This window comes from Schistocerca gregaria, chromosome 10 (assembly GCF_023897955.1).
Source record: "Schistocerca gregaria isolate iqSchGreg1 chromosome 10, iqSchGreg1.2, whole genome shotgun sequence".
Taxonomy (NCBI): domain Eukaryota; kingdom Metazoa; phylum Arthropoda; class Insecta; order Orthoptera; family Acrididae; genus Schistocerca; species Schistocerca gregaria.
The window spans coordinates 18,073,722-18,089,086 of NC_064929.1; positions in this window are offsets into that span (position 1 = coordinate 18,073,722).

Here is a 15,365-nt window from a genome sequence, read left to right on the forward strand (position 1 = left end):
GTTTCTGTGTGTCATCAACAGTTTGAAGGTCCACAGATTACAGAATGCCTCCAGATGTCCATCGGAAACTACTACTGGTCTTCCAGGGAACGATCAAAGCGTAGACTGTGTTCGACATTACTCCCATGGAGGAAAGTGCGCTTGGTGACTGTTGTATTCAGTCCCGATGCAATTTCTGTGTTTCATCAAGACTCTGATAGTTCACAGATTACAGAATGCCTCCAGATGTGCATCGGAAACTACTACTGGTCTTCCAGGGAACGATCAAAACGTAGACTGTTTGAGACATTACTCACATGGAGGAAAGTGCGCATGGTGACTGTTGTATTCAATCACGAGTCAATCTCTCTGTTTCATCAACACTCTGATAGTCCACAGATTACAGAACGCCTCCCGATGTGCATTGGGAACGACAACTGGTTTTCCAGGGAACGATCAAAGCGTAGACTTTTTGAGATATTACTCCCATGGAGGTAAGTGCGCATGGTGACTGTTGTATTCAATTACGATGCAATTTCTGTGTTTCATCAACACTCTGATAGTCCACAGATTACAGAATGACTCCAGATGTGAATCGGAAACTACTACTGGTCTACCAGGGAACGATCAAAGCGTAGACCGTTTGAGACATTACTCCCACTGAGGAAAGTGCGCTTAATGACTGTTGTATTCAGTCCCGATGCAATTTCTGTGTTTCATCAACACTCAGATAGTCCACAGATTACAGAATGCCTCCAGATGTGCATCGGAAACTACTACTGGTCTTCCAGGGAACGATCAAAGCGTAGACTGTTTTCGACATTACTCCCATGGAGGAAAGAGTTCATGGTGACTGTTGTATTCAATCCCGATGCAATTTCTGTGTTTCATCAACACTCTGATAGTGCACAGATTACAGAATGCCTCCAGATGTGCATCGGGGACTACTACTGGTCTTCCAGGGAACGATAAAAGCGTAAACTGTTTGAGACATTACACCCATGGAGGAAAGTGCGCATGGTGACTGTTGTATTCAAGCCCGATGCAACATCTGTGTTTCATCAAGACTCTGATAGTCCACAGATTACAGAATGCCTCCAGATGTGCATCGGAAACTACTACTGGTCTTCCAGGGAACGATCAAAGCCTAGACTGTTTGAGACATTACTCACATGGAGGAAAGTGCGCATGGTGACTGTTGTATTCAGTTCCGATGCAATTTCTGTGTTTCATCAACACTTTGATGGTCCACAGACTACAGAATGCCTCCAGATGTGCATCGGAAACTACTACTGGTCTACCAGGGAAAGATCAAAACGTAGACAGTTTGAGACATTACTCCTATGGAGGAAAGTGCGCATGGTGACTGTTGTATTCCATCCCGATGCAATTTCTGTGTTTCATCAACACTTTGAAGGTCCACAGATTACAGAATGCGTCCAGATGTGCATCGGAAACTATTACTGGTCTTCCAGGGAACGATCAAAGCGTAAACTGTTTGAGACATTACTCCCACGGAGAAAAGTGCGCATGGTGGCTGTTGTATTCAATTCCTATGCGATTTCTGTGTTTCATCAACACTCTGATAGTCAACAGATTACAGAATGACTCCAGATGTGAATCGGATACTACTACTGGTCTACCAGGGAACGATCAAATCGTAGACTGTTTGAGACATTACTCCCATGGAGGAAAGTGCGCTTGGTGACTGTTGTATTCAGTCCCGATGCAATTTCTGTGTTTCATCAAGACTCTGATAGTCCACAGATTACAGAATGCCTCCAGATGTGCATCGGAAACTACTACTGGTCTTCCAGGGAACGATCAAAGCTTAGACTGTTTGAGACATTACTCACATGGGGGAACGTGCGCATGGTGACTGTTGTATTCAATTACGATGCAATTTCTGTGTTTCATCAACACTCTGATAGTCCACAGATTACAGAATGACTCCAGAAGTGAATCGGAAACTACTACTGGTCTACCAGGGAACGATCAAAGCGTAGACTGTTTGAGACATTACTCCCACTGAGGAAAGTGCTCTTAATGACTGTTGTATTCAGTCCCGATGCAATTTCTGTGTTTCATCAACACTCAGATACTCCACAGATTACAGAATGCCTCCAGATGTGCATCGGAAACTACTACTGGTCTTCCAGGGAACGATCAAAGCGTAGACTGTTTTTGACATTACTCCCATGGAGGAAAGAGGGCATGGTGACTGTTGTATTCAATCCCGATGCAATTTCTGTGTTTCATCAACACTCTGATAGTCCACAGATTACAGAATGCCTCCAGATGTGCATCGGGGACTACTACTGGTCTTCCAGGGAACGATAAAAGCGTAAACTGTTTGAGACATTACACCCATGGAGGGAAGTGCGCATGGTGACTGTTGTATTCAAGCCCGATGCAACATCTGTGTTTCATCAAGACTCTGATAGTCCACAGATTACAGAATGCTTCCAGATGTGCATCGGAAACTACTACTGGCCTTCCAGGGAACGATCAAAGCCTAGACTGTTTGAGACATTACTCACATGGAGGAAAGTGCGCATGGTGACTGTTGTATTCAGTCCCGATGCAATTTCTGTGTTTCATCAACACTTTGATGGTCCACAGACTACAGAATGCCTCCAGATGTGCATCGGAAACTACTACTGGTCTTCCAGGGAACGATCAAAGACTAGACAGTTTGAGACATTACTCCCTCGTAGGAAAGTGCGCATGGTGACTGTTGTATTCCATCCCGATGCAATTTCTGTGTTTCATCAACACTTTGAAGGTCCACAGATTACAGAATGCCTCCAGATGTGCATCGGAAACTACTGCTGGTCTTCCAGGGAACGATGAAGGCGTAACCTGTTTGAGACATTACACCCATTGAGGAAAGTGCGCATGGTGACTGTTGTATTCAAGCCCGATGCAACATCTGTGTTTCATCTAGCCTCTGATAGTCCACAGATTACAGAATGCCTCCAGATGTGCATCGGAAACTACTACTGGTATACCAGGGAACGATCAAAGCGTAGACTGTTTGAGACATTACTCCCATGGAGGAAAGTGCGCATGGTGACTGTTGTATTCAGTCCCGATGCAATTTCTGTGTTTCATCAACACTTTGATGGTCCACAGACTACAGAATGCCTCCAGTTGTGCATCGGAAACTACTACTGGTCTTCCAGGGAACGATCAAAGACTAGACAGTTTGAGACATTACTCCCTCGTAGGAAAGTGCGCATGGTGACTGTTGTATTCCATCCCGATGCAATTTCTGTGTTTCATCAACACTTTGAAGGTCCACAGATTACAGAATGCCTCCAGATGTGCATCGGAAACTACTGCTGGTCTTCCAGGGAACGATGAAGGCGTAACCTGTTTGAGACATTACACCCATGGAGGAAAGGGCGCATGGTGACTGTTGTATTCAATCCCGATGCAATTTCTTTGTTTCATCAAGACTCTGATAGTCCACAGATTACAGAATGCCTCCAGATGTGCATCGGAAACTACTACTGGTCTTCCAGGGAACGATCAAAGCGTAGACCGTTTGAGACATTACTCCCACTGAGGAAAGTGCGCTTAATGACTGTTGTATTCAGTCCCGATGCAATTTCTGTGTTTCATCAACACTCAGATAGTCCACAGATTACAGAATGCCTCCAGATGTGCATCGGAAACTACTACTGGTCTTCCAGGGAACGATCAAAGCGTAGACTGTTTTCGACATTACTCCCATGGAGGAAAGAGTTCATGGTGACTGTTGTATTCAATCCCGATGCAATTTCTGTGTTTCATCAACACTCTGATAGTCCACAGATTACAGAATGCCTCCAGATGTGCATCGGGGACTACTACTGGTCTTCCAGGGAACGATAAAAGCGTAAACTGTTTGAGACATTACACCCATGGAGGAAAGTGCGCATGGTGACTGTTGTATTCAAGCCCGATGCAACATCTGTGTTTCATCAAGACTCTGATAGTCCACAGATTACAGAATGCCTCCAGATGTGCATCGGAAACTACTACTGGTCTTCCAGGGAACGATCAAAGCCTAGACTGTTTGAGACATTACTCACATGGAGGAAAGTGCGCATGGTGACTGTTGTATTCAGTTCCGATGCAATTTCTGTGTTTCATCAACACTTTGATGGTCCACAGACTACAGAATGCCTCCAGATGTGCATCGGAAACTACTACTGGTCTTCCAGGGAAAGTTCAAAACGTAGACAGTTTGAGACATTACTCCTATGGAGGAAAGTGCGCATGGTGACTGTTGTATTCCATCCCGATGCAATTTCTGTGTTTCATCAACACTTTGAAGGTCCACAGATTACAGAATGCGTCCAGATGTGCATCGGAAACTATTACTGGTCTTCCAGGGAACGATCAAAGCGTAAACTGTTTGAGACATTACTCCCACGGAGAAAAGTGCGCATGGTGGCTGTTGTATTCAATTCCTATGCGATTTCTGTGTTTCATCAACACTCTGATAGTCAACAGATTACAGAATGACTCCAGATGTGAATCGGATACTACTACTGGTCTACCAGGGAACGATCAAATCGTAGACTGTTTGAGATATTACTCCCATGGAGGAAAGTGCGCTTGGTGACTGTTGTATTCAGTCCCGATGCAATTTCTGTGTTTCATCAAGACTCTGATAGTCCACAGATTACAGAATGCCTCCAGATGTGCATCGGAAACTACTACTGGTCTTCCAGGGAACGATCAAAGCTTAGACTGTTTGAGACATTACTCACATGGGGGAACGTGCGCATGGTGACTGTTGTATTCAATTACGATGCAATTTCTGTGTTTCATCAACACTCTGATAGTCCACAGATTACAGAATGACTCCAGATGTGAATCGGAAACTACTACTGGTCTACCAGGGAACGATCAAAGCGTAGACTGTTTGAGACATTACTCCCACTGAGGAAAGTGCTCTTAATGACTGTTGTATTCAGTCCCGATGCAATTTCTGTGTTTCATCAACACTCAGATACTCCACAGATTACAGAATGCCTCCAGATGTGCATCGGAAACTACTACTGGTCTTCCAGGGAACGATCAAAGCGTAGACTGTTTTTGACATTACTCCCATGGAGGAAAGAGGGCATGGTGACTGTTGTATTCAATCCCGATGCAATTTCTGTGTTTCATCAACACTCTGATAGTCCACAGATTACAGAATGCCTCCAGATGTGCATCGGGGACTACTACTGGTCTTCCAGGGAACGATAAAAGCGTAAACTGTTTGAGACATTACACCCATGGAGGAAAGTGCGCATGGTGACTGTTGTATTCAAGCCCGATGCAACATCTGTGTTTCATCAAGACTCTGATAGTCCACAGATTACAGAATGCTTCCAGATGTGCATCGGAAACTACTACTGGCCTTCCAGGGAACGATCAAAGCCTAGACTGTTTGAGACATTACTCACATGGAGGAAAGTGCGCATGGTGACTGTTGTATTCAGTCCCGATGCAATTTCTGTGTTTCATCAACACTTTGATGGTCCACAGACTACAGAATGCCTCCAGATGTGCATCGGAAACTACTACTGGTCTTCCAGGGAACGATCAAAGACTAGACAGTTTGAGACATTACTCCCTCGTAGGAAAGTGCGCATGGTGACTGTTGTATTCCATCCCGATGCAATTTCTGTGTTTCATCAACACTTTGAAGGTCCACAGATTACAGAATGCCTCCAGATGTGCATCGGAAACTACTGCTGGTCTTCCAGGGAACGATGAAGGCGTAACCTGTTTGAGACATTGCACCCATGGAGGAAAGTGCGCATGGTGACTGTTGTATTCAATCCCGATGCAATTTCAGTGTTTCATCAAGACTCTGATAGTCCACAGATTACAGAATGTCTCCAGATGTGCATCGGAAACTACTACTGGTCTTCCAGGTAACGATCAAAGCGTAGACTGATTGAGACATTACTCACATGGAGGAATGTGCCCATTGTGACTGTTGTATTCAATCCCGATGCTATTTCTGTGTGTCATCAACACTTTGAAGGTCCACAGATTACAGAATGCCTCCAGATGTGCATCGGAAACTACTACTGGTCTTCCAGGAAAGATCAAAACGTAGACAGTATGAGACATTACTCCTATGGAGGAAAGTGCGCATGGTGACTGTTGTATTCCATCCCGATGCAATTTCTGTGTTTCATCAACACTTTGAAGGTCCACAGATTACAGAATGCCTCCAGATGTGCATCGGAAACTATTACTGGTCTTCCAGGGAACGATCAAAGCGTAAACTGTTTGAGACATTACTCCCACGGAGAAAAGTGCGCATGGTGGCTGTTGTATTCAATCCCGATGCAATTTCTGTGTTTCATCAACACTCTGATAGTCAACAGATTACAGAATGACTCCAGATGTGAATCGGAAACTACTACTGGTCTACCAGGGAACGATCAAATCGTAGACTGTTTGAGACATTACTCCCATGGAGGAAAGTGCGCTTGGTGACTGTTGTATTCAGTCCCGATGCAATTTCTGTGTTTCATCAAGACTCTGATAGTCCACAGATTACAGAATGCCTCCAGATGTGCATCGGAAACTATTACTGGTCTTCCAGGGAACGATCAAAGCGTAAACTGTTTGAGACATTACTCCCACGGAGAAAAGTGTGCATGGTGGCTGTTGTATTCAATCCCGATGCAATTTCTGTGTTTCATCAACACTCTGATAGTCAACAGATTACAGAATGACTCCAGATGTGAATCGGAAACTACTACTGGTCTACCAGGGAACGATCAAATCGTAGACTGTTTGAGACATTACTCCCATGGAGGAAAGTGCGCTTGGTGACTGTTGTATTCAGTCCCGATGCAATTTCTGTGTTTCATCAAGACTCTGATAGTCCACAGATTACAGAATGCCTCCAGATGTGCATCGGAAACTACTACTGGTCTTCCAGGGAACGATCAAAGCTTAGACTGTTTGAGACATTACTCACATGGGGAAACGTGCGCATGGTGACTGTTGTATTCAATCACCAGGCAATCTCTCTGTTTCATCAACAATCTGATAGTCCACAGATTACAGAACGCCTCCCGATGTGCATTGGGATCTACAACTGGTCTTGTAGGGAACGATCAAAGCGTAGACTGTTTGTGACATTACTCCCATGGAGGTAAGTGCGCATGGTGACTGTTGTATTCAATCCCGATGCAATTTCTGTGTTTCATCAACACTCTGATAGTCCACAGATTACAGAATGACTCCAGATGTGAATCGGAAACTATTACCGGTCTACCAGGGAACGATCAAAGCGTAGACTGTTTGAATCATTACTCCCGTGGAGGAAAGTGCGCTTAATGACTGTTGTATTCAGTCCCGATGTTATTTCTGCGTTTCATCAACACACAGATAGTCCACAGACTACAGAATGCCTCCATATGTGCATGGGAAACTACTACTGTTCTTCCAGGGAACGATCAAAGCGTAGACTGTTTTCGACATTACTCGCATGGGGGAAGGTGCGCATGGTGACTGTTGTATTCCATCACGAGTCAATCTCTCTGTTTCATCAACACTCTGATAGTCCACAGATTACAGAACGCCTCCCGATGTGCATTGGGAACTACAACTGGTTTTCCAGGGAACGATCAAAGCGTAGACTGTTTGAGACATTACTCCCATGGAGGCAAGTGCGCATGGTGACTGTTGTATTTAATTACGATGCAATTTCTGTGTTTCATCAACACTCTGATAGTCCACAGATTACAGAATGACTCCAGATGTGAATCGGAAACTACTACTGGTCTAGCAGGGAACGATCAAAGCGTAGACTGTTTGAGACCTTACTCCCACTGAGGAAAGTGCGCTTAATGACTGTTGTATTCAGTCCCGATGCAATTTCTGTGTTTCATCAACAATCAGATATTCCACAGATTACAGAATGCCTCCAGATGTGCATCGGAAATTACTACTGGTCTTCCAGGGAACGATCAAAGCGTAGACTGTTTTCGACATTACTCCCATGGAGGAAAGAGGGCATGGTGACTGTTGTATTCAATCCCGATGCAATTTCTGTGTTTCATCAACACTCTGATAGTCCACAGATTACACAATGCCTCCAGATGTGCATCGGGGACTACTACTGGTCTTCCAGGGATCGATAAAAGCGTAAACTGTTTGAGACATTACACCCATGGAGGAAAGTGCACATGGTGACTGTTGTATTCAAGCCCGATGCAACATCTGTGTTTCATCAAGACTCTGATAGTCCACAGATTACAGAATGCCTCCAGATGTGCATCGGAAACTACTACTGGTCTTCCAGGGAACGATCAAAGCGTAGACTGTTTGAGACATTACTCACTTGGAGGAAAGTGCGCATGGTGGCCGTTGTATTCAGTCCCGATGCAATTTCTCTGTTTCATCAACACTTTGATGGTCACAGACTACAGAATGCCTCCAGATGTGCATCCGAAACTACTACTGGTCTTCCAGGGAACTATCAAAGACTAGACAGTTTGAGACATTACTCCCTCGTAGGAAAGTGCGCATGGTGACTGTTGTATTCCATCCCGATGCAATTTCTGTGTTTCATCAACACTTTGAAGGTCCACAGATTACAGAATGCCTCCAGATGTGCATCGGAAACTACTGCTGGTCTTCCAGGGAACGATGAAGGCGTAACCTGTTTGAGACATTACACCCATGGAGGAAAGTGCGCATGGTGACTGTTGTATTCAATCCCGATGCAATTTCTGTGTTTCATCAAGACTCTGATAGTCCACAGATTACAGAATGTCTCAAGATGTGCATCGGAAACTACTACTGGTCTTCCAGGTAACGATCAAAGCGTAGACTGGTTGAGACATTACTCACATGGAGGAAAGTGCCCATTGTGACTGTTGTATTCAATCCCGATGCAATTTCTGTGTGTCATCAACACTTTGAAGGTCCACAGATTACAGAATGCCTCCAGATGTCCATCGGAAACTACTACTGGTCTTCAAGGGTAAGATCGAAGCGTAGACAGTTTGAGACATTACTCCCATGGAGGTAAGTGCGCATGGTGACTGTTGTCTTTAATCCCGATGCAAATTCTGTGTTTCATCAACACTTTGAAGGTCCACAGATTACAGATTGCCTCCAGATGTGCATCGGAAACTACTACTGGTCTTCCAGGGAACGATCAAAACGTAGACAGTTTGAGACATTACTCCCACGGAGAAAAGTGCGCATGGTGGCTCTTGTATTCAATCCCGATGGAATTTCTGTGTTTCATCAACACTTTGCAGGTCCACAGATTACAGAATGCCTCCAGATGTGCATCGGAAACTACTACTGGTCTTCTAGGGAAAGATCGAATAGGAGACAGTTTGAGACATTACACCCATGGAGGAAAGTGCCCATGGTAACTGTTGTATTCAATCCCGATGCAATTTCTGTGTTTCATCAACACTCTAATAGTCCACAGATTACAGAATGCCTCCAGATGTGCATCGGAAACTACTACTGGTCTTCCAGGGAACGATCAAAGCGTAGACTGTTTGAGACATTACTCACATGGAGGAAAATGCGAATGGTGGCTGTTGTATTCAATCCCGATGCAATTTCTGTGTTTCATCAACACTTTGTAGGTCCACAGATTACACAATGCCTGCAGATGTGCATCGGAAACTACTACTGGTCCTCCAGGGAACGATCAAAACGTAGACAGTTTGAGAAATTACTCCCATGGAGGAAAGTGCGCATGTTGACTGTTGTATTCTATACCGATGCAATTTCTGTGTTTCATCAACACTTTGAAGATCCACAGATTACAGAATGCCTCCGGATGTGCATCGGAAACTACTACAGGTCTTCCAGGGAACGATCAAAGCGTAGACTATTTGAGACATTATTCCTATGGAGGAAAGTACTCATGGTGACTGTTGTATTCAATCCCGATGTAGTCTCTGTGTTTCATCAACACTCTGATAGTCTAGAGATTACAGAGTGCCTCCAGATGAGCATCGGAAACTATTACATTGACTTCCAGGGAACGATCAAAGCGTAGACTGTTTGAGACATTACTCCCATGGAGGAAAGTGCGCATGGTGACAGTTGTATTCAATCCCGATGCAATTTCTGTGTTTCATCAACACTCTGATAGTCCACAGATTACAGAATCCCTCCAGATGTGAATCGGAAACTACTACTGGTCTTCCAGTGAACCATCAAAGCGAAAACTGTTTGAGACATTGCTCCCACAGAGGAAAGTGCGCATGGTGACAGTTGTAGTCCATCCCGATGCAATTTCTGTGTTTCATCAACACTTTGAAAGTCCACAGATTACAGAATGCCTCCAGATGTGCATCGGAAACTACTACTGGTCTTCCAGGGAACGATCAAAGCGTAGACTGTTTGAGACATTACTCCTATGGAGGAAAGTGCGAACGGTGACTGTTGTATCAAGCCCAATGCAATTTCTGTGTTTCATCAAGACTCTGATAGTCCACAGATTACAGTATGCCTCCAGATGTGCATCGGAAGCTACTACTGGTCTTCCAGGGGACGATCAAAGCGTAGACTGTTTGAGACATTACTCCCATGGAGGAAAGTGCGAATGGTGACTGTTGTATTCAATCACGATGCAATTTCTGTGTTCCATCAACACTATGATAGTCCACAGATTACAGAATGCCTCCGGATGTGCATCGGAAAATACAACTGGTCTTCCAGGGAACGATCAAAGCGTAGACTGTTGGAGACATTACTCCCATGGAGGAAAGAGCGCATGGTGACTGTTGTATTCAATCCCGATGCAATTTCTGTGTGTCATCAACACTTTGAAGGTCCACAGATTACAGAATGCCTCCAGATGTCCATCGGAAACTACCACTGGTCTTCCAGGGAAAGATCGAATCGGAGACAGTTTGAGACATTACATCCATGGAGGAAAGTGCCCATGGTGACTGTTGTATTCAATCCCGATGTAATTTCTGTGTTTCATCAACACTTTGAAGTCCACAGATTACACAATGCCTCCAGATGTGCATCGGAAACTACTACTGGTCCTCCAGGGAACGATCAAAACGTAGACAGTTTGAGAAATTACTCCCATGGAGGAAAGTGCGCATGTTGACTGTTGTATTCCATACCGATGCAATTTCTGTGTTTCATCAACACTTTGAAGATCCATAGACTACAGAATGCCTCCGGATGTGCATCGGAAACAACTACTGGTCCTCCAGGGAACGATCAAAACGTAGACAGTTTGAGAAATTACTCCCATGGAGGAAAGTGCGCATGTTGACTGTTGTATTCCATACCGATGCAATTTCTGTGTTTCATCAACACTTTGAAGATCCACAGATTACAGAATGCCTCCGGATGTGCATCGGAAACTTCTACTGGTCTTCCAGGGAACGATCAAAGCGTGGACTGTTTGAGGCATTATTCCTATGGAGGAAAGTACTCATGATGTCTGTTGTATTCAATCCCGATGCAGTTTCTGTGTTTCATCAACACTCTGATAGTCCACAGATTACAGAATCCCTCCAGATGTGAATCGGAAACTACTACTGGTCTTCCAGTGAACCATCAAAGCGAATACAGTTTGAGACATTACTCCCATGGAGGAAAGTGCTCATGGTGAATGTTGTATTCCATCACGATGCAATTTCTGTGTTTCATCAACACTTTGAAGGTCCACAGATTACAGAATGCCTCCAGATGTGCATCGGAAACTACTACTGGTCCTCCAGGGAACCATCAAAGCGTAGACTGTTTGAGACATTACTCCGATCTAGGAAAGTGCACATTGTGACTGTTGTATTCAATCCCGATGCAATTTCTGTGTTTCATCAACACTCAGATGGTCCACAGATTACAGAATGCCTCCAGATGTGCATCGGAAACTACTACTGGTCTTCCAGGGAACGATCAAAGCGTAGACAGTTTGCGACATTACTCCCATGAAGGAAAGTGGGCATGGTGACTGTTGTATTCAACCCCGATGCAATTTCTGTGTTTCATCAACACTCTGATGGTCCACGGATTACAGGATGCCTCCAGATGTGCATCTGAAACTACTACTTGTCTCCCAGGGAACGATCAAAGCGTAGACTGCTTGAGACATTACTCACATGGAGGAAAGTGCGCATGGTGACTGTTGTATTCAATCCCGATGCAATTTCTGTGTTTCATCAAACTCTGATAGTCCACAGATTACAGAATGCCTCCAGATGTGCATCGGAAACTACTACTGGTCTTCCAGGGAACGATCAAGGCGTAAACTGTTTGAGACATACACCCATGGAGGAAAGTGCGCATGGTTACTGTTGTATTCAATCCCGATGCAATTTCTGTGTTTCATCAAGACTCTGATAGTCCACAGATTACAGAATACCTCCAGATGTCCATCGGAAACTACTACTGGTCTTCCAGGGAAAGAGCGAATCGGAGACAGTTTGAGACATTACACCCATGGAGGAAAGTGCCCATGGTGACTGTGGTATTCAATCCCGATGCAATTACTGTGTTTCATCAACACTCTGATAGTCCACAGATTACAGAATATCTCCAGATGTTCATCGGAAACTACTACTGGTCTTCAGGGAACGATAAAAACGATGACAGTTTGAGACATTACTCCCATGGAGGAAAGTGCGCATGGTGACTATTGTATTCCATCCCGATGCAATTTCTGTGTTTCATCAACACTTTGAAGGTCCACAGATTACAGAATGCCTCCAGATGTGCATCCGAAACTACTACTGGTCTTCCAGGGAACCATCAAAGCCTAGACTGTTTGAGACATTACTCCGATGGAGGAAAGTGCACATTGTGACTGTTGTATTCAATCCCGATGCAATATCTTTGTTTCATCAACACTCAGATAGTCCACAGATTACAGAATGCCTCCAGATGTGCATCGGAAACTACTACTGGTCTTCCAGGGAACGATCAAATCGTAGACTGTTTGCGACATTTCTCCCATGAAAGAAAGTGGGCATTGTGACTGTTGTATTCAACCCCGATGCAATTTCTGTGTTTCATCAACACTCTGATGGTCTACGGATTACAGGATGCCTCCAGATGTGCATCTGAAACTACTACTTGTCTTCCAGGGAACGATCAAAGCGTAGACTGTTTGAGACATTACTCACATGGAGGAAAGTGCGCATGGTGACTGTTGTATTCAATCACGATGCAATATCTCTGTTTCATCAACACTCTGAAAGTCCACAGATTACAGAATGCCTCCCGATGTGCATCGTGAACTACAACTGGTCTTCCAGGGAACAATCAAAGCGTAGACTGTTTGAGACATTACTCCCATGGAGGAAAGTGGGAATGGAGACTGTTGTATTCAATCCCGATGCAATTTCTGTGTTTCATCAACACTCAGATAGTCCGCAGATTACAGAATGAATCCAGATGTGCATCGGAAACTATTACCGTTCTACCAGGGAACGACCAAAGCGTAGACTGTTTGAATCATTACTCCCGTGGAGGAAAGTGCGCTTAATGACTGTTGTATTCAGTCCCGATGCTATTTCTGCGTTTCATCAACACTCAGATAGTCCACAGACTACAGAATGCCTCCAGATGTGCATGGGAAACTACTACTGTTCTTCCAGGGAACGATCAAAGCGTAGACTGTTTTCGACATTACTCCCATGGAGGAAAGTGCGCTTGGTGACTGTTGTATTCAGTCCCGATGCAATTTCTGTGTTTCATCAAGACTCTGATAGTTCACAGATTACAGAATGCCTCCAGATGTGCATCGGAAACTACTACTGGTCTTCCAGGGAACGATCAAAGCGTAGACTGTTTGAGACATTACTCACATGGGGGAAGGTGCGCATGGTGACTGTTGTATTCAATCACGAGTCAATCTCTCTGTTTCATCAACACTCTGATAGTCCACAGATTACAGAACGCCTCCCGATGTGCATTGGGAACTACAACTGGTTTTCCAGGGAACGATCAAAGCGTAGACTGTTTGAGACATTACTCCCATGGAGGTAAGTGCGCATGGTGACTGTTGTATTTAATTACGATGCAATTTCTGTGTTTCATCAACACTCTGATAGTCCACAGATTACAGAATGACACCAGATGCGAATCGGAAACTACTACTGGTCTAGCAGGGAACGATCAAAGCGTAGACTGTTTGAGACATTACTCCCACTGCGGAAAGTGCGCTTAATGACTGTTGTATTCAGTCCCGATGCAATTTCTGTGTTTCATCAACACTCAGATAGTCCACAGATTACAGAATGCCTCCAGATGTGCATCGGAAATTACTACTGGTCTTCCAGGGAACGATCAAAGCGTAGACTGTTTTCGACATTACTCCCATGGAGGAAAGAGGGCATGGTGACTGTTGTATTCAATCCCGATGCAATTTCTGTGTTTCATCAACACTCTGATAGTCCACAGATTACAGAATGCCTCCAGATGTGCATCTGGGACTACTACTGGTCTTCCAGGGATCGATAATAGCGTAAACTGTTTGAGACGTTACACCCATGGAGGAAAGTGCACATGGTGACTGTTGTATTCAAGCCCGATGCAACATCTGTGTTTCATCAAGACTCTGATAGTCCACAGATAACAGAATGCCTCCAGATGTGCATCGGAAACTACTACTGGTCTTCCAGGGAACGATCAAAGCCTAGACTGTTTGAGACATTGCTCACTTGGAGGAAAGTGCGCATGGTGGCCGTTGTATTCAGTCCCGATGCAATTTCTGTGTTTCATCAACACTTTGATGGTCCACAGACTACAGAATGCCTCCAGATGTGCATCCGAAACTACTACTGGTCTTCCAGGGAAAGATCAAAACGTAGACAGTTTGAGACATTACTCCCATGGAGGAAAGTGCGCATGGTGACTGTTGTATTCCATACCGATGCAATTTTTGTGTGTCATCAACACTTTGAATGTCCACAGATTAAGAATGCCTCCAGATGTCCATCGGAAACTACTACTGTTCTTCCAGGGAAAGATCGAATAGGAGACAGTTTGAGACATTACACCCATGGAGGAAAGTGCCCATGGTAACTGTTGTATTCAATCCCGATGCAATTTCTGTGTGTCATCAACACTTTGAAGGTACACAGATTACAGAATGCCTCCAGATGTCCATCGGAAACTACTACTGGTCTCCAAGGGTAAGATCGAAGCGTAGACAGTTTGAGACATTACTCCCATGGAGGTAAGTGCGCATGGTGACTGTTGTATTTAATCCCGATGCAAATTCTGTGTTTCATCAACACTTTGAAGGTCCACAGATTACAGATTGCCTCCAGATGTGCATCGGAAACTACTACTGGTCTTCCAGGGAACGATCAAAGCGTAGACAGTTTGAGACATTACTCCCACGGAGAAAAGTGCGCATGGTGGCAGTT